This window comes from Lissotriton helveticus, chromosome 12 (genome assembly GCF_964261635.1).
Source record: "Lissotriton helveticus chromosome 12, aLisHel1.1, whole genome shotgun sequence".
Taxonomy (NCBI): domain Eukaryota; kingdom Metazoa; phylum Chordata; class Amphibia; order Caudata; family Salamandridae; genus Lissotriton; species Lissotriton helveticus.
Window position 1 is genome coordinate 496,130,659 of NC_136073.1, and position 23,725 is coordinate 496,154,383.

A 23,725-nucleotide genomic window follows, 5' to 3' on the forward strand; every position below is an offset into this window, starting at 1 on the left:
TATTTTCCATCATTGATGTTTTCTATAGTATTCCGTTTAAAAGTGTAGTTTTGCAGCATTTCATAGAGACATATGTTCTCAAGATGATGACTTCTATTTGGATAATATGTGTCAAACATGTTTGTTTTGACAATATCTGTACTTTACGGATCTTTTTCTGCTAAATATTTGATTTCTTCTACAGATTTATGTACTCGATTTCGCTTTGCAGCAAGACCTAGACTCACCCAAATGATTCTTCTAGATTTTGAGTATAAACTTGCAGATAATAACCGATCTGTATATGGCGAGCACCCCAAGCTTGATACTTAATATTCATTAGTACCAAGCTGACATGCCACCAAATTAATCAGCTGAGATTCTAAATGATCGTCTCTCTGATGTACTTTATCCATAAATTCCTTTGCAGAAACATTTTGAAGATGTACTCCTTTTTTCAATATATGGTTGACTGCATATGAAAGTCCAGACAAGTCACTCTCAAACAAAAGATGAAATATATATGGGACACATTGTCGAAATCTTGGATCTTCTGCATACAATCTGATTGTCTGATTTTCAGATGCAGGAATCTGCACTGATGGTTCATCATATTGTCCACCTTTTCCAGTTGGGAAAAGCTGCGGAAAACAACAAGCTTCCAAACTTTTTTCTCATACACTCATGGGACTACCCTTTGCTTTTTTCATTTCGAATAATCCAATAGTATTCCCCATGACTTTTTTGAATGAAGTGGATGTACACTATAATGATCAGAAAACAACGAGAGAGTAAGGGTATAAATATTCACTCTTACACCCCTTACCAGATTTACAGTAAACAACAGAAGAGTGAAGAAAATGGAGAGGAAGAAATAACAAAAATAGACACAAAAAGTGAAGGGATGAGACAGTACAATTTAAGAACCCTCACTCACCAACCTAGTGGTGACATGCTTCATCACTGGGTTCCCACCGGAAAAACCTAGTGTCTTTCCAGTGTGCTTCAACGCCTGCTTACAGCGGAGCTGGTTATTGTGTGTGTTGAGGGTGTATTCTGGCCGAATTCAGCTAGGTGAGTGCAAAAAAGGGGGGTTTAAAAAGTGCAAAATCGTGACTTTCAACACCTTTATTAATAGTCCGGTTTGCACTGGTTAAAAACAGATTTAAATGGACCCAAAGGAATGGTCTCAAATATTGAAGACCCCTGGTCCATAGTGAAAAACAAGGTTAGGTCGACATGTTTCTGCTTTCTTTGAGCCCAAGTCGCTCAGCGTTCATCAGGACCTTATAATGTGATCCTCCGGTGGTGTACACGCACTAAGGTGCACCCTGCCGTGAGGAATTTGTGTAAAAAGACAAAAAAAAAAAGAGAAATTTTTTTCTTTATTTTTTGGTATATAATATACTTACGGCTATTAAGCCGTTCGAGACAACTACAGCAATTTTGCTGAAGTCGGATACCTGTAGGAAGAAACATTTCCAAGGTTAGAGTGAAACAATCTTAGCTCATATGGTACAATCCCACATAATACCACTCAAACCCTTCACCCTATCGGAAAACACCTATGTGGTGAATTAATCAGTAGAATGGCTAATCCCAGTGGCACGAGTGAAACAAGCTCATGTTACAAACTACTCGGCCTTTTGTGAATTAGTACACTGTGTCCTGCCTCCAAAAATCATGTGGCTAGACATAGTAACCAACTGTTATTTAACTTAACAGCGTGGAACTATCTTAGTAAACGAGCAACAACAAGCTGAAATGCACTTTGCGTGATTTACACGGATAAAAGGGAGTCTCAGAAAAGCTCCATAGGAAAGGACAGAATCAGATAAATGGAAGACAGGGAGGTAACTGTCTAAACTCACGAGAGGAGTGTCAGTGCTAGTCCTCATGGGCGAACGCGGTGGGGGGTTTTCTTCACGCCGCTTGTCTGAAGATAAACAGCCAGAAGGGACAATTGACTTAAAAACAAATACAATATTCGCGTCTTAGCGCGAAGGGCCAAGTTTGTGCTGCAGTGTCTACTCAAGAGTTCACAAAAGGGGGTTCTCACTTACATTTCAGCAGGCGACTCCCCGCAGCGTACCTATGTGAACACCACCGCGGCCCGGTCTAAACGCCCCCGTGGGCGTCTACCTTTGTATCCCCTGTTTTTCACATAAGTTTTCCTTCGTCTTTTGCAAAAGGAAATTGACTTCGTTTTACATGAGACAAATGCTTTTGTAACACGCGTCACTTATTTGGAGCCGCACTAGGGATTTATGGCATTTTTCTTATCTAAATCACTATGGGTGCCAAGACTCTATGAATACTTATTAGACGGACCATACCTACACAGTGAAAAAATAGAACTGGCCCTTTAACAGCACAGCGTGATCACGTGCTGCGGTCACATGCCCATGCGGAAGTATGTGTACAAGCAGCGCCGTCAACTCGGCGTTTAGACCGGGCCGCGGTGGTGTTCACATAGGTACGCTGCGGGGAGTCGCCTGCTGAAATGTAAGTGAGAACCCCTTTTTGTGAACTCTTGAGTAGACACTGCAGCACAAACTTGGCCCTTCGCGCTAAGACGCGAATATTGTATTTGTTTTTAAGTCAATTGTCCCTTCTGGCTGTTTATCTTCAGACAAGCGGCGTGAAGAAAACCCCCCACCGCGTTCGCCCATGAGGACTAGCACTGACACTCCTCTCGTGAGTTTAGACAGTTACCTCCCTGTCTTCCATTTATCTGATTCTGTCCTTTCCTATGGAGCTTTTCTGAGACTCCCTTTTATCCGTGTAAATCACGTAAAGTGCATTTCAGCTTGTTGTTGCTCGTTTACTAAGATAGTTCCACGCTGTTAAGTTAAATAACAGTTGGTTACTATGTCTAGCCACATGATTTTTGGAGGCAGGACACAGTGTACTAATTCACAAAAGGCCGAGTAGTTTGTAACATGAGCTTGTTTCACTCGTGCCACTGGGATTAGCCATTCTACTGATTAATTCACCACATAGGTGTTTTCCGATAGGGTGAAGGGTTTGAGTGGTATTATGTGGGATTGTACCATATGAGCTAAGATTGTTTCACTCTAACCTTGGAAATGTTTCTTCCTACAGGTATCCGACTTCAGCAAAATTGCTGTAGTTGTCTCGAACGGCTTAATAGCCGTAAGTATATTATATACCAAAAAATAAAGAAAAAATTTTCTCTTTTTTTTTTGTCTTTTTACACAAATTCCTCACGGCAGGGTGCACCTTAGTGCGTGTACACCACCGGAGGATCACATTATAAGGTCCTGATGAACGCTGAGCGACTTGGGCTCAAAGAAAGCAGAAACATGTCGACCTAACCTTGTTTTTCACTATGGACCAGGGGTCTTTAATATTTGAGACCATTCCTTTGGGTCCATTTAAATCTGTTTTTAACCAGTGCAAACCGGACTATTAATAAAGGTGTTGAAAGTCACGATTTTGCACTTTTTAAACCCCCCTTTTTTGCACTCACCTAGCTGAATTCGGCCAGAATACACCCTCAACACACACAATAACCAGCTCCGCTGTAAGCAGGCGTTGAAGCACACTGGAAAGACACTAGGTTTTTCCGGTGGGAACCCAGTGATGAAGCATGTCACCACTAGGTTGGTGAGTGAGGGTTCTTAAATTGTACTGTCTCATCCCTTCACTTTTTGTGTCTATTTTTGTTATTTCTTCCTCTCCATTTTCTTCACTCTTCTGTTGTTTAGTGTACACTATAATGTTCATAGATTTCTTCTCTTTTGGACATGTCCACTTTTTCAATTTGACCACTTGTCGTTTCAGTCTCATCTCCTAAAAGTATTTCTTCTTCTTCCACATACACTTTTTTGTAGTACTCATTGTTTTTAATTAGATATAATGTTGCCTTTTGCACTTTCCTAACATCCACTAATTCTTGCCAGATTTTCTTACTCTTAGTAGGAACACCATTAGCAAGAATAACTAGTGGTTCACTTTCTACATTCTCTAACCCACTAGTTTCAATGTTTTTCTTCAAATCTAGAGGTAAATATACAACTCTTCCTTTTAAACCTCTCTGTAAATCTGAAGGAGGCAATTTTCCTGTTTTAGGTTCCATAAGAACATTAGCTTGAAATGGGTGCACACTTTGAATCAGAATAGACTCATTTGTATTTAAATCTATCAGTTCTGGAGGAATAGTTACCAACTCACGATTTTTATGGACAGCTCTAGCGGGCATTTTATTCTCATCTAATTTTTCATAACAATATTTGCAAATACGCTGATCAGAACCCAAATCAAAACAATTCTCTACCAACAAATGCAAATTCCTTGCACTTATCATTATTTTCTCTTTCACTTTTTAAATACAGATCAACAGTCCTAGTCTGATTTTTATAGTGAGTTCTCAGGCAACAAATACAAGCATTATTTGGCCTTTCACCTGAAATCTTTGTAATTTGTTCTTCAACTTTTTTTGTAGTAGTATGTTGCACATTCTCTTCAATATTTTCTTTTATTAATGTGTCAGATTCTGCACTCTCTTGTTCAGGACCAGAGTAACAAAACTCAATTTGATTACAAACCTTCTTCACATCTGATACTGACCCATGCAAAAGAGCATTGTTCAACTCATTTACCATTAGTGCTGGACTTTTTGCATAATACAATCTTCTGACTAACTTTTGCATTTGAGAATGATGTACTGCTAACATTATGAAATGATGAAAAACACTTTGACATACTTTTCTAGGAAGACAAGCCAGAGAATGACCTTGCAAACCAGTATTTTTTCTCACTCTGCAAGGGTCTAGACATTGCAACATCTTAATCTTTTGTTGAACACTTTTTTTTACAATATTCTTGTACACTAGGGCTTTAGGACGTCTCCCTAGAACTTCATCAGCTATCACTTGTTCTGCATTTCTGGGAACCATCTTCTCTTTGTCAATTGGACAACCATTTCTAAACTCATAAGCTCGACCACTGGTATCAACTGAAAGCAACAAATTATTGGTCTGAAAGTAACTCTCTTCATTAAAGAAAGGCTCTGAACTTGAACTGTGTTTCCATTCACCCCCCAAAAATTCCAAAAATTAGTTCTGTTAATTACTCTTTTCCTCTTGGCTTTCATAAAATGGATTGGTTTATCTAGTGATCGAATTCTGTTTAAAGCTCAAATGAATAATTTTCTTTTTAAATCAAAAGCCTTTTGAACAATGGATTCAATATGTTTCTTTTTTTATAAAATAGGGCTCTTTTTTATATTTTTTTTACATCTTTTAGCAAGTTAAAATCAACTCTATTATAAAAAAATCTTTTTTCTGATTTCTTTATACTGATTTTGCCTTCTTTTACCATACATTGTGTCTTTTGAATATAACTTTTCATTTTTTCCTTTGCTTTTATTCATGTTCTTTTTTCTGGTCGAAGTATTCTTTCTACTTTGCACAATCTGCACACTGTTTTAATGAATTCTTTCGTTGTCTTACTTTTTCTTTTTACCCACATGATGTTGGTCATCCAATACTTGTTGTTGAATTTTCTTCAAATAATTGTCCTTTTTCTTTCCTTTTCTCTTTCTTGATTTTTCAGGCATGATAAGTTTATTTTAATGATGATAAAATATACATTTTTTTAATAAATCTATAAATTACTCTTTTCTATTACTAAACAAACATATTGTATATAAAAACGTTTAACCACTTGCTTTTGTAATAACTAATTGAACTTGTAATTGAAGGTGTAAACATAAGCATGTAGGTGGTTACAGGTCTGCATGTGTGATGGACAAGTGTTTGTACCAGTGTTTGTATTAAGCGCTAGGACATTGCAAGAGTACTTGGGTACAACGTGAATGATTAGAATACTGCAAGGATACAGCCTGGGTGAATTTATAAGTGGGTGGGTGTTGGCGTAGTAAATGGATTAGTATATGGTGCTCAATGGGTCACCGGAGGAGTGCAAGGGGGTGACAGGGTGTTTGCTAGAAGTGTATGGATACTGACTGGGAAATTGAAGGTGTGAAAGACAAATGTGTAGGTAGTTAGAGGACTGCATGGATAGTGGATAGGTATTTGAAGCAGGCTATGTGCTAAGGCCTGGTTCAGTGCATGAGTACTTGGGTACTGACTGAATGATTAGAATACTGAAAAGAAACTGCTTGGATGAATATATGTGGTTGGGTTATGGCGCGGTGAATGGATTTGTACATGGTGCTGAATAGGTCACTAAAGGAGTGCAAAGGGAGTGGCAGGGTGTTTGCTGGAGTCTATGGACACTGACTGGGGAATTGAAGGTGTGAGAGACAAATGTGTAGGTGGTTAGAAGACTGCATGCATAGTGGATAGGGGTTTGAAGCAGTAGATGTGGTAATTCCTGAGTCATTGCATGAGTACTTGGGTACTGAGTGAATGATTAGAATACAGCAATGAAACTGCCAGGGTGAATTTAAAAGTGGTTAGGTTTTGGAACAATAAATGGATTAGTACATGGTACTGAATAGGTCACTAGAGGAGTACAAAGTGAGTGGCATGGTGTTTGCAGTAGTGTATGGACACTGACTGGGGAATTGAAGGTTTGAAACAGGGAATTGCATGCATAGTTGATAGGGGTTTGAAGCAGTCTATGTGCTAAGGCCTGAGTCATTGCATGAGTACTTGAATACTGACTGAATGATTAGAATACTGCAACGAAACTGCCTGGATGAATTTATAAGTGGTTGGGTTATGGCACAGTGAATGGATTAGTATATGGTGCTGAATGGGTCAACAGAGGAGTACAAAGGGAGGGGCAGGATGTTTTCTGGAATCTATCGACACTGACTGGGGAATTGAAGGTGTGAAAGACAAATGTGTAGGTGGTTAGAAGACTGCATGCATAGTGGATAGGGGTTTGAAGCAGTCTATGTGCTAAGGCCCGAGGCATTGCAAGAGTAATTGAATACTGACTGAATGATTACAATACTGCAAAGAAACGGCCTGGGTGAATTTATAAGTGGTTACGGTTTAGCACAGTGAATGGATTAGTACAAGGTGCTGAATGGGTCACTAGAGGAATGCAAAGGGAGTGACAGGGTGTTTGCTGGAGTGTATGAACACTAAGAGCCAGATGTAGGTAATCCCAGATTACCGATTCTTAAATACCGAATCATACCGATTCGGTATTTAAGAACTGGCAATCGGAATGTAGGTATATTTACCGAATTAATTACCGAATCGGTATGATTCGGTAATTAATGAATCGGTATTTACCGAGTCTGTTATTGTCATTGATTCCTATGGGCCTTGAGGCCCATAGGAATCAATGTCAATTACCGAATCGGTAAATACCGATTCGGTAATTGGGGGAACATTGAAGGATGGCAGGGTGTCACTTTGACACCCTGTTGCACCCCTCAATTGTGCATGGGTGCACATGTTGCTGACATACATGCCCTTAGGGCATGTATGTCTGCAACATGGCACAATTTCTAAAGCAGCAAAAATGCTTTTTGAAGGGTTTTCATTATTTACCACCACCTTCTAGTTGGTGGTAAATAACGAATTCTTAAACCCTTGTAGCACTGAAAACAGTGCTACCTACATCTAAAATTACAGAATCGGTAATTTTACCAATTCGGTATTTTACCGATTCAGTAAAATTACAGAATCTGTAAAATTACCGATTCTGTAATTTTACATGCCCCTACATACCAATGTCCAAATACCGGTCGGAAACGGCCGAAAATCGGTATTTTTGGCCGTTTCCGACCGGTATTTGGACACCTACATCTGGGAAGTTGAAGGTGTGAAAGACAAATGTGTAGGTGGTTAGAAGACTGCATGCATAGTGGATAGGTGTTTGAAGCAGTCTATGTTGTAAGGCCTGAGTCATCGCATGAGTACTTCGATACTGACTGAATGATTAGAATATTGCAAGGAAACTGCCTGGGTGAATTTATGAGTGTTTAGGGTTTGGCACAATGAATGGATTAATACATGGTATTGAATGGGTCACTAGAGGAGTGCAAAGGGAGTGTCAGAATGTTTTCCTGGAATCTATGGACACTGACTGGGGAATTGAAAGTGTGAAAGACAAATGTTTAGGTGGTTAGAGGACTGAACGCATAGTAGATAGGGGTTTGAAGCAGTCGATGTGGTAATTCCTGGGTCATTGCATGAGTACTTGGGTACTGAGTGAATGATTAGAATACAGCAATGAAACTGCCAGGGTGAATTTAAAAGTAGTTAGGTTTTGGAACAATAAATGGATTAGTACATGGTACTGAATAGGTCACTAGAGGAGTACAAAGTGAGTGGCATGGTGTTTGCTGTAGTGTATGGACACTGACTGGGGAATTGAAGGTTTGAAAAACAAATATGTAGGTGGTTAGGGAATTGCATGCATAGTTGATAGGGGTTTGAAGCAGTCTATGTGCTAAGGCCCGAGGCATTGCATGAGTAATTGAATACTGACTGAATGATTACAATACTGCAAAGAAACGGCCTGGGTGAATTTATAAGTGGTTAGGGTTTGGCACAGTGAATGGATTAGTACAAGGTGCTGAATGGGTCACTAGAGGAATGCAAAGGGAGTGACAGGGTGTTTGCTGGAGTGTATGAACACTAAGAGCCAGATGTAGGTAATCCCAGATTACCGATTCTTATATACCGAATCATACCAATTCGGTATTTAAGAACTGGCAATCGGGATGTAGGTATATTTACCGAATTAATTACCGAATCGGTATGATTCGGTAATTAATGAATCGGTATTTACCGAGTCTGTAATTGTCATTGATTCCTATGGGCCTTGAGGCCCATAGGAATCAATGTCAATTACCGAATCAGTAAATACCGATTCGGTAATTGGGGGAACATTGAAGGATGGCAGGGTGTCACTTTGACACCCTGTTGCACCCCTCAATTGTGCATGGGTGCACATGTTGCTGACATACATGCCCTTAGGGCATGTATGTCTGCAACATGGCACAATTTCTAAAGCAGCAAAAATGCTTTTTGAAGGGTTTTCATTATTTACCACCACCTTCTAGTTGGTGGTAAATAACGAATTCTCAAACCCTTGTAGCACTGAAAACAGTGCTACCTACATCTAAAATTACAGAATCGGTAATTTTACCAATTCGGTATTTTACCGATTCAGTAAAATTACAGAATCTGTAAAATTACCGATTCTGTAATTTTACATGCCCCTACATACCAATGTCCAAATACCGGTCGGAAACGGCCGAAAATCGGTATTTTTGGCCGTCTCCGACCGGTATTTGGACACCTACATCTGGGAAGTTGAAGGTGTGAAAGACAAATTTGTAGGTGGTTAGAAGACTGCATGCATAGTGGATAGGTGTTTGAAGCAGTCTATGTTGTAAGGCCTGAGTCATCGCATGAGTACTTCGATACTGACTGAATGATTAGAATATTGCAAGGAAACTGCCTGGGTGAATTTATGAGTGTTTAGGGTTTGGCACAATGAATGGATTAATACATGGTATTGAATGGGTCACTAGAGGAGTGCAAAGGGAGTGTCAGAATGTTTCCTGGAATCTATGGACACTGACTGGGGAATTGAAAGTGTGAAAGACAAATGTTTAGGTGGTTAGAGGACTGAACACATAGTAGATAGGGGTTTGAAACAGGTCCATGTGCTTAGGCCTGACTCACTGCATGAGTACTTGGGTACTAGCTGAATGATTAGAGTACTGCAAGGATAGTGCCTGGGTGAATTTATAAGTGGTTGGGTTTTGGCAGAATTAATGGATTAGTATATGGTGCTGAATTGCTCACTAGAGGAGCACAAGGGCAGCAGATTTTTAAGCAGTTATGCATCAGGAAAGAGATGAAATAACCACATGCTTCTGTCACAATGTTTGCAGAAGTGGACACAGACTCACAGTGTGATTCTAGACAAGCAAAACTATTCCCTGGACTTTAGCAGAAGAAACACACTAGTCTGGAAGGGGTAAAGTGACTGCATACATTCTACACATTTCACTACTGCACTCCACTGTGAATGCTTGACTCGTTCTGTGAATGCATAAGCAATCGCTGGGTTCTAATACCACTGAAAATTGACAACAGGACAACTTTTTAAGCACTTATGTGTCTGCAAAGACATGAAGTAACCACATGCTTCTGTCACAATGGTTGCAGAACTGAACACAGACTCACAGTGTGATTCTAGACAAGCAAGACTATTCCCTAAATTTTAGCAGAAGAAACGCTCTAGTCTGGAAGAGGTAAGGTGACTGCATACATTCTACACATTTCAGTCCTGTACTCTAGTGTGCATGTCTAACTAATTCTGTGAATGCATAAGCAATGCCTGGGTTCAAACACTACTGAAAATTGACAATAGTACAGCTTTTTAACCACTTATGTGTCTTCAAATACATAAAGTAACCACATGCTTCTGCCACAATGGTTGTACAAATATACACAGACTCACAGTGTGATTCTAGACGAGAAAGACTATTCCCTGAACTTTAGCAGGAGAAACTCACTACTCTGAAAGGGGTAAGGTGACTGCATGCATTCTATACATTTCACTACTGCACTGCTAGTGTGAATGCCTGACTCATTATGCGAATTCATAAGCAATCACTGGGTTCTAATACTAATAAAATAACACAACAGGACACTTTTGTAAGCACTTATGTGTCTACAAAGTCATGAAGTAACCACAGTCTTCTTCCACAATGGCTGCAGAAGTGGACACAGACTCACAGTGTGATTCTAAACAAGCAAAACTATTCCCTGGACTTTAGCAGGAGAAACACACTAGTGTGGAAGGGTTAAGTTGACTGCATACATTCTACACATTTCACTACTGCACTTTGGTGTGAATGTTTGACTCATTCTGTGAATGCATACGCAATCACTGGGTTCTAATACTACTGAAATTTGACAGAAGGACAGCTTTTTAAGCACTTACGTGTCTGCAATGACATGATGTAACCACATGCATCTGCCACAATGATTACACAAGTGCACACAGACTCACAGTGTGATTCTAGACAAGCAAGTCTATTCACTGGACGTTAGCAAGAGAACCTCACTAGTCTGGAAGGAGAAAGATGACTGCATATTTTCTATACATTTCACTACTGCAATCTAGTGTGAATACCTGACTCATTCTACGAATGCATAAGCAATCACTGGGTTCTAATACTACTAAAATGTCACAACAGAAAAGCTTTTTAAGCACTTATATATCTGCAAAGACATGAAGTAACCACAAGCTTCTGTCACAATGGTTGCAGAAGTGAACACAGACTCACAGTGTGATTCTAGACAAGGAATATTATTCCCTGGAGTTTAGCAGAAGAAACTCACTAGTCAGAAATGGGTAAGGTGACTGCATACATTCTATACATTTCACTACTGCACTGCTAGTGTGAATGCCTGACTCATTCTGCGAATGCATAAGCAATCACTGGGTTCTAATACTACTAAAATGTCACAACAGGACAGCTTTTCAAACACTTATGTGTCTGCAAAGACATGAAGTAACCACATGAATCTGCCACAATGGTTGCACAAGTACACACAGCCTCACAGTGTGATTCTCGACAAGCAAGACTATTCTCAGGACATTAGCAGGAGAAACTCACTACTCTGGAAAGGGTAAGGTGACTGCATACATTCTACACATTTTACTACTGCACTTTAGTGTGAATGCCTGACTCATTCTGTGAATGCATAAGCAATGACTGGCTTCAAACACTACTGAAATTTGACAACAGGACATTGTTTTAAGCACGTATGTGTCTGCAAAGACATGAGCTAACCACATGCTTCTACAACAATGGTTGCACAAGTACACACAGACTCACAGTGTGATTCTAGACAAGCAAGACTATGCCCTGAACTTTAGCAGGAGAAACTCACTAGTCTGGAAGGGGTAAGGTGACTGCATACATTCTATACATTTCACTGCTGCACTGCTAGTGTGAATGCCTGACTCATTCTGTGAATGCATAAGCAATCACTGGGTTGTGATACTACTAAAATGTCACAACAGAAAAGCTTTTTAAACACTCATGTATATGCAAAGACATGAAGTAACCACACGCTTCTGCCACAACGGTTGCACAAGTACACACAGACTCACAGTGTTATTCTAGACAACCAAGACTATTCCCTGGACTTTAGCAGGAGAAACACAGTACTCTAATTAAAAACAAAGGCACCACATACAACACCTTGCAAATTAATAACTCACCTTTCAAATTGATTAGTAGATTAAGAAGTATCTGAATCACAAACCAGATTTTCTTATGGAGAATTTCTGTAGTACACTGCTCTTAGCAACACCAAAAAATGGCAAACTTTCCCTCTCATTCTGCACACATATACATGTAAATATCAAATCACATTGCTTCCCACAATAATTTAAAAGCTAACACACATTTCTATTGGTTACACATTTCAACCCTTTCCAATTGACATAACTTTGAAACCTACCCCCACTCTGCATAATGTCTGTTACCATAGTAATAGTACATGGAACACTCAAATGAACACACAGGTCACAGGTTCAGCACACAATGTTGCAAATCCAAACAGCAAGTGTACTTGACTTTTCAAAATATCAGTTTATCCTATGTAATGTTCCTTTCAAACACTTTTCATTAACCAATAAGAAACATGCTTTTAAAACACAGAAACATGCACCCTATTTTTCAGTCTATAATGTTCTCAAACAGCCAATCATTTCTCTTTTTTTTAAACTGCATCTTATCCGCGATTTTAGAAAAATTTTAGTTTTCAAACTGCCCATTTCACATGCAGATACCTTCTGAGTGCATCGAGACCTCCCTTCAAGATGCTTAGAGTGTGGATTGTGGGACACAGCTCTATTTTCTGGAGCCAAAGGTATGCAGAAAACAGAGGTATTGACAAATACCTCGTTTTTCCAAATGTAGACATTAAATGGATTGGACAGAGAGGATTAAAATGGCACCAATTGATGCCATTGGTTAAATCGTTTTTGCATCTCCAACACCCTGACCTCATAATTGTGCACTGTGGTGGCAATGACCTAGGCACGTAGACTGGGGTAGGTCTGGAAATACTTATGAAAGACACCTTTGGAGAATTGATGTCACTTTCCCCCAAACTGCCTTTGTCTCTTCTAACATATGCCAAAGACAGAAATTGAACTGGTCCAATCATTTTTGTCCACAGATTGAGAAAGCTAGGAAACATGTCAATAAAGCTGTTTCCTTTTACCTCCGAGATTATAGGATGGGGTCCATTTACCACAACAATCTGCGTTTTAATATGGATGGCATCTATAGGAGAGATGGTGTACATTTTGCAGATAAGGGTAACAGAGTCTTCCTCATCACCTTTAGACTCTGCATAGTTACTTACATACTTACAGGTACCAACATCTCTCAATAAACACGATGGCTCTTTTTAGAGCCACGTAAGATCTAAACACATAAGCTTGATCTATATTTAAAGAATATTAAATTTCTTTTTTGCTTGGAGTCGCGCACCCAACACGTTCACACCAGCCGGCCTCGCTGGGAGTCGCGCACCCAACGTGTTCACACCAGGGGGCATGCTGAGTGCCGCGCTGGGTGCGCGACTACTAATTTTACAGTAACATTTTTTTTAGCAACTACCTCTAATTTCTATTCTCCCCGGGGACCCCGTCTCCCAGGGCCTATATACAATGTTGGGGATCGTGGGGGAGCCCCAATGCCCCCACGGTCCCGCCGCCCCCCCGTGTCGTTCGGGAGCCAGCGTTGCTTTTCCACATGGGGAGCTGCTAACATGCAGCTCCCCGTGTGGAAAAGCAATCTGGTTTGCATTTTGAAAGAGAGAGCAGGTTTCTCTGCTCTCTCATTTAAAATCCAAACCAAGTTTGCTATGGCAGGGCAGGAGCCACGATGCTCCCACCCTGCCATAGCAAATAGCTCTGAGACACTGCAGGAGCCAGCCCTGGGAGGTGGCTGTTCCCAGGGCCCTCAAGGGCCCTGTACAAAGCCCCGGGCTTGGTGGTCGCCGGGGCTTGGGGAGGCCTTTGAGCCCCTCCACACATTTACTTGAAAGACCCAGGGGTGGTGGTCCCCGGAATTGGGGGGTCCCTCCGGGCCCACATTACATTGAATATTTTTGCACCCGGGATTTGGCCCCCCGGGGGCTAATTAATAAAGAAGCGCGGGAGTCCGCTCTTCATTTTTTTTTCACTGCAGTATTCGCGCACTTGCCTGGATTTTGACATTTAATTAAAAAAAAAATGTGGGCCCTGGGGGTCCTTGTGGGACCCCCAAGCAGGTCTAGGGGGACAGGGTGTTTCTACCCTGCCCCCTTTTTAACTTTTGCGCACTTGTTGCACTGATTTCTTGTGCCTCGGCTCTACCAAGGCACAAAATGGCTGCCAACACTTTCTGGTTTGGAGTGTTGACAGCCAGTTGACAGCCAATTAGCATGCAGCTTGTGATCGGGAGGGTGCGTGCAGGGTGCGCGCTGGGTGATATATAGATATATATGTGATTTTACTTTAGATTTTCTCAGAGACTACTGAACGGATTTACACCATTTAACAAAAAGGCATGAGTCTGAACCAAGGACTACCTTTTTGCCAAATTTGGTGTAATTCCGTTCAGCAGTTCGGGCTGTAGCTGCGGCAAAAGGTTCCTATGGAAAATTGCATGGGGAAAACACGTTTATGGGAGGCCCTTTTTTTGTCTGGCCCCCCACTTGACAAATCACCCCAAGACTTTCAGGATAGGAGCGGACCGGAGAGGGCCATAAGTTCTGAAAATTTTGCGAAGATTCATCGACTGGCGCCAAAGTTATTGGAAATATATATATATATATATATATATATATATATATATATATATATATATATATATATATATATATATATATATATATTACCTACTGGCGATAGCCAGTAGGTATATATAGTTAGGATTTTTTTACTATGGGATTTTTGAAAATTCTATGTCGAATAACTTTGGCGTTTGAGGACAGAATTGGCTGAAATTTTCAGGAAAATGGAACATTTTGTTTCTGACCAGCCCCTGAAAATTTGGGGGGGTTTCGTCAAGGGGGGGCCGAGAAAAAAGGGGGGTCCCAAAACGTGTTTTTCCCATGCAATTTTCCATAGGGCGGTTGGCCTCACTTTTAGCCTGAACGGCTGAATGGATTTACACCAAACTTGGCAAAATTGTAGGGACTGGTAGCCCGATGTGCCTTTGCTATGTCTCAAGATATAGGCTCCAGTGGTTTTTACGAAAATTAACTTTGAAAAATATATATTGGGCTACATTGGGCTATATATATGTTGGAGCCCAAATGTAGCCCAATGTAGCCCAATGTAGCCCAATGTAGCCCAAAGATGGCCACCAGAGACAAAAAAAACAAATGTAGCCCAAATATCAGCCAGATGTAGCCCAACTATAGCCCAATGACAGAATGTCCCAGAGTGTTCTAAAGAACAACTAGAGTGCTAACAGTCCTACTTATTACAAAGGTATGGCACACCTGAAGCCATCTTGATTGGAATAAAGTGGTAACTCTTAAAACATTTAATTTAAAAAGGAACAAAATGAGGGGGTTCATTTTGCCATAGAAAGTATGATTAGCGAATATATGACGAAATCCCGCATACCATCAGTCCGCAAAAAAAATCCCGCATGTACTATTAGGACTCAAATTAAAATAACGAAAACTTTTAGAACGAATATGCCTTTAGCATACACTAAACAACTAAACTACCCTAAACCCTAAAACACTACCCCCAGCATGACCCTACACTACACAAACAGTACAACACTACCCTAAACCCTAAAACACTACCCCCAGCATGACCCTACACTACGCAAACACTACAACACTACCCTAAACCCTAAAACACTACCCCCAGCATGACCCTACACTACGCAAACACTACAACACTACCCAAAACCCTAAAACACTACACCCCAGCATGACCCTACACTACGCAAACTCTACAACACTACCCTAAACCCTAAAACACTACCCCCAGCATGACCCTACACTACGCAAACACTACATCACAACCCTAAACCCTAAAACACTACCCCCAGCATGACCCTACACTACGCAAACACTACAACACAACCCTAAACCCTAAAACACTACCCCCAGCATGACCCTACACTACGCAAACACTACAACACTACCCTAAACCCTAAAACACTACCCCCAGCATGACCCTACACTACGCAAACACTACAACACTACCCAAAACCCTAAAACACTACACCCCAGCATGACCCTACACTACGCAAACACTACAACACTACCCTAAACCCTAAAACACTACCCCCAGCATGACCCTACACTACGCAAACACTACAACACTACCCAAAACCCTAAAACACTACACCCCAGCATGACCCTACACTACGCAAACACTACAACACTACCCTAAACCCTAAAACACTACCCCCAGCATGACCCTACACTACGCAAACACTACAACACTACCCTAAACCCTAAAACACTACCCCCAGCATGACCCTACACTACGCAAACACTACAACACTACCCTAAACCATAAAACACTACCCCCAGCGTGACCCTACACTACGCAAACACTACAACACTACCCTAAACCCTAAAACACTACCCCCAGCGTGACCCTACACTACGCAAACACTACAACACTACCCTAAACCCTAAAACACTACCCCCAGCATGACCCTACACTACGCAAACACTACAACACTACCCAAAACCCTAAAACACTACCCCCAGCGTGACCCTACACTACGCAAACACTACAACACTACCCAAAACCCTAAAACACTACCCCCAGCTTGACCCTACACTACGCAAACACTACAACACTACCCAAAACCCTAAAACACTACCCCCAGCATGACCCTACACTACGCAAACACTACAACACTACCCAAAACCCTAAAACACTACACCCCAGCATGACCCTACACTACGCAAACACTACAACACTACCCAAAACCCTAAAACACTACACCCCAGCATGACCCAACACTACGCAAACACTACAACACTACCCAAAACCCTAAAACACTACCCCCAGCATGACCCTACACTACGCAAACACTACAACACTACCCTAAACCCTAAAATACTACACCCCAGCATGACCCTACACTACGCAAACACTACAACACTACCCAAAACCCTAAAACACTACCCCCAGCATGACCCTACACTATGCAAACACTACAACACTATCCTAAACCCTAAAACACTACGCCCAGCATGACCCTACACTACGCAAACACTACAACACTACCCTAAACCCTAAAACACTAGCCCCAGCATGACCCTACACTACGCAAACACTACAACACAACCCTAAACCCTAAAACACTACCCCCAGCATGACCCTACACTACGCAAACACTACAACACTACCCTAAACCCTAAAACACTACCCCCAGCATGACCCTACACTACGCAAACACTACAACACAACCCTAAACCCTAAAACACTACCCCCAGCATGACCCTACACTAAACAACGACCACAACTCTACACTACACTAACACAACACTACACTACACAACACTACACTACACTACACAATCACTAACCCACGAAAAAATTAACACAAACCCACTTACCTCTCTCGTCATCGTGGTTTTCACAACGCAAATGCATTTACCATACATGCCTTTAAAACGTAATTCTTTGTAAAGGCATGCACGATAAATGCACATGCGTTTTGAAAAAATGCGGGATAATGGTATGCGAGGTCAATGACCTTGCGGGATAATGGTATGCGGACTGAAAGTCTGCGGGATAAAAAATGCGGGAAAATGGCTGCAAACCATGATTAGCAGCAGACTTCCCTGGTGAGCACTAGCTTTACTACAGTGATCTAATGAGCAACTAGAGTGCTAACATTCAGAATTTATGGCAAATGTGTGACACATCTGAATGCCTTCTTGATAGAACCAAAGTAAACAAGCATTGAAAATGCAATAGATCTCGCCCTCGTTTAAGTTAAAGCCATTCTGTTTGTAATGAGGTGGCTTTTTAGCTTTGCTTTTATTAGTGTTTTTAAAACTTTCATGTAAATAACATGTATATGTAGGCATATATGTATATGTTTGCATGCATTTATATTTATATAGATATGCAGATTATATATGTTTATATATGTATATTACCTACTGGCGATAGCCAGTGGGTATATATAGTTAGGATTTTTTCTCTATGGGATTTCTGAAAATTCTATGTCTAATAACTTTGGCGTTTGTGGACGGAATTGGCTGAAATGTTCAGGAAAATGGCACATTTTGTTTCCGAGCAGCCCCTGAAAATTTGGGGGGGTTTCGCCAAGGGGGGGCCGAGAAAAAAGGGGGGTCCCAAAACGCGTTTTTCCCATTCATTTTTCCATAGGGCGGTTGGACTCACTTTTAGCTTGAACGGCTGAATAGATTTACATGAAACTTGGCAAAATTGTAGATATGGTTTGCCCGACGTGCCTTTGCTATGTCTCAATATATGTGCTCCAGTGGATTTTGAGAAATTAACGTTTAAAAAAATATATATATCTGTGACAGCGCTCCGGTTAGCGCCCCGGTTCGCGTACCTGACGCGTAACGGAACTTCACGAAGCGAAGCTGATTGGCTCTCCGGTGTCTGTCAACATTCTAAACAGTCCGGAGCGGCCGCCATCTTGTCTCTCGGTACGATCGAGAGACAAGATGTGGTGGAAAACGAAGGGGGAAATGAAGGAAAGGGGGCAAGGTAGACCACTCCTGACCACCTAGGATTGATGAGGGGGATATTAAAGTCCCCCGCGATTTTTCGCGGTAGAGGCGCTTCCCGGTACGCGAACCGGGCAGCTAACAGGCAGCGTAACGGGAGTCCGCCATCTTGTGTTTTTGGAGCGTCCGGTTCGCGTACCGGGTAGCGTCCCGGTAAGCGTAACAAGAGGAAAACCAAGAGAAACAGTAAAAAAAAAAAGTAAGGGAATAGATTTCCAGCAAACTTGGCAAAATTGTAGGGACTGTTTGTTTGATGTGCCTTTGCAAGGCCTCAAGATATGTGCACGTGTGGATTTTGTCTAATTAAGGTTAAAAAAAAATATATATATCTGTAAGCGTGCTCCGGCACGCTTACGTTACAGGTTTTGTTTGCGCTGCAGAGCCGATACGTCACGGTTATGCGACGCGTCATGAGGCGTCTAACGTGGCTACATGATACGTCACGTAATAAAGAATATATTTTACAGCTATAGATATTAGCTTTTAAAAAACCAATGAAATTCACTGAAAAAACCATAGGTTATAGACCATATATAGTTAGGAATTTGCATTTACAAAACCTTGAAAATTCACTGAAAACCATAGGTTAGAGGCCATATATAGTTAGCTGGACATTTTATTGACATAAAACCAATAAAATTCCATATATAGTTAGTTGCACTAACTATATATCGCGCACCCGCAATCCACTGCTGATGATGTCACATATTACATCATTCATGACATGGTCAGTGACATCACTGATGACATCACTGATGACATCTCAAATGACATCACTGATGACATCACTGATGACATCTCAAATGACATCACTGATGACATCATGACACACCAATACCAGTTACTACATACGCACTCACTGATTCCTACGTCTACACACACATTCACTCATTCACCCATACAATCACTCATACATACAGTTACTCATTATTACAACACTATCATATGCACTCATACACATAGTCAGTCCTGTGAAGAATCAATCACACTTCGATTTCCTCATCTATACAGTTAAACACAGAACACCGTACTTTTCACACATATACTAACACATACTTACTCTCTTATACAATCACTGATACAAGTACACATTGATATGCACAGAGTCACACACCTCCCAGCCAGCCACACACACACTCAGTCTTCCATACATCCACTCATTCTTCAATATGTAAAACATATTTAAACTTTACAAAAACACACAGACACTAGATGATGTCATCAGTGATGTCATTTGAGATGTCATCAGTGATGTCATCAGTGATGTCATTTGAGATGTCATCAGTGATGTCATCAGTGATGTCACTGACCATGTCATGAATGATGTAATATGTGACATCATCAGCAGTGGATTGCGGGTGCGCGATATATAGTTAGTGCAACTAACTATAAATGGAATTTTATTGGTTTTATGTCAATAAAATGTCCAGCTAACTATATATGGTCTCTAACCTATGGTTTTTTCAGTGAATATATATATATATATATATATATATATATATATATATATATACAAATTGTCCTGTCGCAGCGGGAGCGCTGGTCAGTCGGTGCCAGCGATGGGACCAGGGCAGTGTCCCAATTCATGAAATACCAGGAAATCGCTGCACACACCTTGATATTTGTTGCAGTTTCTTTATTTTTCAAAACGTGACAAACACCCTACGCGTTTCGAACCGTAGTTCCTGATCACGGTAGCTTGCATGTGTGGTCCCTTCATTATTTCTATACATTTCAGCCTCTGAGCACGCCCATGATTAATTGAGGCATGCTGGGACATGTAGTTTTACTTGATGTTTATGCCATTGTGTTTGTGTTGATGTCGTGGGTTTTTGCAGCAATGAGGCGATTTTTGGCGTTACTGCATGAAAAGCGTGTCCCCAGTTTACTAGGACAATAACGCTTTGTGACGCTCGTGATTCCACGTGCGTGTGTAATCAACTCTCTGTTTACCTGAGGGTTGATTGCAATGCGTAACTTTATGGACAAACGTCCGCTGGACAATAAAGGGCTGAGTGCCCTGCGTCCCCAATGCTTGCAGCTGCTCACGACATCTGCTTTTTAACATAAGTTATTGGCAAAACTTAATTAGCACAAAGTAATTTGCAACTCAGTTGTCGTGACTGTGGTAAACAACAAAAAAATTCAGAAATGATGGTTTATAAATAGTGATAGGTAATGTTCATGAGAATGCGTCATGGTCAAATATTATCGAAATATTATATGATGCTTAGTGCAGTTTAGTCTGTAACATGGTTCTCATAGATGAACATAAAGTTCTTCATCGCCGTTGAGGCCAGCAGGCTGTTTCGTTCTGAACCTCATAATTAATTTGGACTCTAGTCGTCTCAATTTTTGAATGCGATTGCCTCCTCTTTCATGCTGTGGTATACTTGCGAGTCCAAAGTATCTAACATCCAGCCACGTTTTGTTTTCATGATTTGCCAGATGTTTCGCAATTGCATAGGAGTAATCATTGTTCTGGATGGCACGAATGTGTTGAAGTATGCGTGTTTTGATGGAACAAGTTGTGCTTACAATGTAGGATTTGCCACAATAACATTGGATCATATAAACAACAAACGACGAGTCACAGTTGATGTTACTTCTGATTGTAAAGTTCTTGCCAGCCGCATCTTTTAGATTTTTAATGTTACGTCCTATCTTGCACGCTTTGCAGATTGTGCATTTATTAAATCCTTGTTTCCTGATGTCAAGCCAAGATTCTGGTTTTTTCATTTCAAAATGACTTTGAGTTAGCTGATCCGCAAGATTGGGTGCCCTTCTGTAGGAGACTAGGGGATGGTCTCCTATTGTTGTTCCAATGTCTGGGTCTTTGCGTAGTACATGCCGGTACTTCATCATAGCTTTTTGTATCCTGTAGCTTTCTTTACTGAAAGTCATTATCATCCTGGGTTGATCCGATGTTTTGTTAGCTTCAACTTCTTGTGTGGCAACAATGCTTTGTTTGTTAATGAGAGTATCTTCTCTTGATTTGCATCTTGCTTTAGTTTCACATGCATTAAGATCTGTTATTTTATAGCCTCTCTGTTTGAAGCGTTCTTTTGTTTCCTTAAACTTCAATTCCATTTCTTTTTCCTCAGAGCAATTCCTTTTCATCCGCAGGAGCTCACCATACGGAATGCTCTTTTTCAGTTTCTGTGGGTGAAAGCTTAAGCCGTGAAGAATACTATTGGTTGCTGTTTCTTTTCTATGAACAGTTGTTTGAATCTTTCCATCTGCTATGTACACCTTTGTATCTAGGAATACAATTTCTTTCGCACTGATGGTGTATGTGAACTTTAACCCCACTGAATTCTGATTGAGGATGTTGAAAAATGTGAGGAATTCTGCCTCGGTGCCCTTCCACAGGAGGAACAGATCGTCTATAAAACGTAGCCAAAGGGCTACCTTGGCCATGTGATGGTCGTTTTCCTCTCTCCAAGCCACGCCCTTCTCCCACCACCCCATGGTGAGGTTCGCGTAGCTTGGAGAGAAAGAAACTCCCATAGCTGTGCCACAGCATTGTTTGTAGATGGTTTTGTTGAAGAGAAAAATATTATTGAACAGGCACAGTGTGATCATTTCCATGATCATTTTCGAATGTTCTCTCTGGGTGATTGGTTGTTGGTCCAAAAAGTATTTAATAGCTGTTAGACCAATATCATGGTTTATAGATGTGTACAATGACACCACATCGATGGTCACTAGCAAGTAATCTGTCCGCCATTCAGTTTCCATTAAGGTACGGAGGAAATCGCCCGTGTCTTTTATGTAGGAGCTTAATGTTGGTACTAATGGAGCTATGAAATGGTCCACATAGCTGGAAACGTTTTCATAAAGGCCACCACAACTGGAGATTATGGGCCTACCAGGAGGCTTGTTGAGAGTCTTGTGTACTTTTGGTAAAAAGTAAATGGTCGGGGTAATTGGATTTTCGACCATAAGGAACTTTCTTTCCGTATCGGTAATTAGGCCTTTTGCGTACCAGCCATTCAACTTGGTTTCAAGTTCGTGTTTCATGGTTTCTGTTGGATTTTTGGTAAGTACTGTATAGTTGTTGGTGTTTTTCAGTTGTCGCATAGCTTCCTCTACATATAGTTCTTTTTCCATAATTACAATATTCCCTCCCTTGTCCGCAGGTTTTATTTCTATTTGGACGTTGTTTTTTAGGCTGGATATTGCTTGCCGTTCGCCTTTAGTTAGGTTTTCTTTTTTCCTTTTGGTGTTGTAATTCTTGGGCATTTCTTCGATCTCATTTGTAACCAATTCATAAAAAGTGTCAATTTTATTGCCTGGGTAGAGGATTGGACAAAATTTAGATTTTGGTTTGAAATCAGTTGGTTGTCGTTTGTTAGATGTGATGTTCATTTCATCTAATACTTGGGTGTCTGTGATTTCAGTTTGTTCCATTTCATTTGCCAGTTCATAGGCAACTCTTAGCTGTGGAATTTCCGAGGTACGATATCCTGAGTTCATGTTAATAGGGGCGTTATCGTCTTGCAATTTGGTCTTATTGCTAGGTTTCTTGGCAAAGAATTTTTTTAATTTCAGTTTTCTTGTATATTTATAGAGGTCTATTTTGGTTTCCGTCGTGTCATAATGAGTTTCAGGACAAAAAGAAAGCCCCTTGTTTAGTAATTCCATTTCTGTTACTGTTGGATTGTATTTTGAAAGATTTATTACTAAATTGGGGGTTGTTGTTGAACGTTGTCCTATTTCCTCTTGATCGTACGGGCTCTTAGGTTGTATCTGCTTCCATCGGCGCTTGCTGCGTCTTGTTTTGCGCTTTGGTTTCCTGGAGCTTGGGTTCTTCTCCCTCTGGATCGGTTTCGATACTGACCTCGGCCCCTGCTGCTGCTTTGTGGTGTTTGCTGCACATGGTAGAGCAGCTGTATTTCGTCTAAAAAAGACATTCTACGAAGACCAGGACGTCTTTGTTCGCCTTCACTGAAATCGGATTCAGATCCGCTTGTTTGTTCACCAGGTGTCAATGTTCCAGTTGC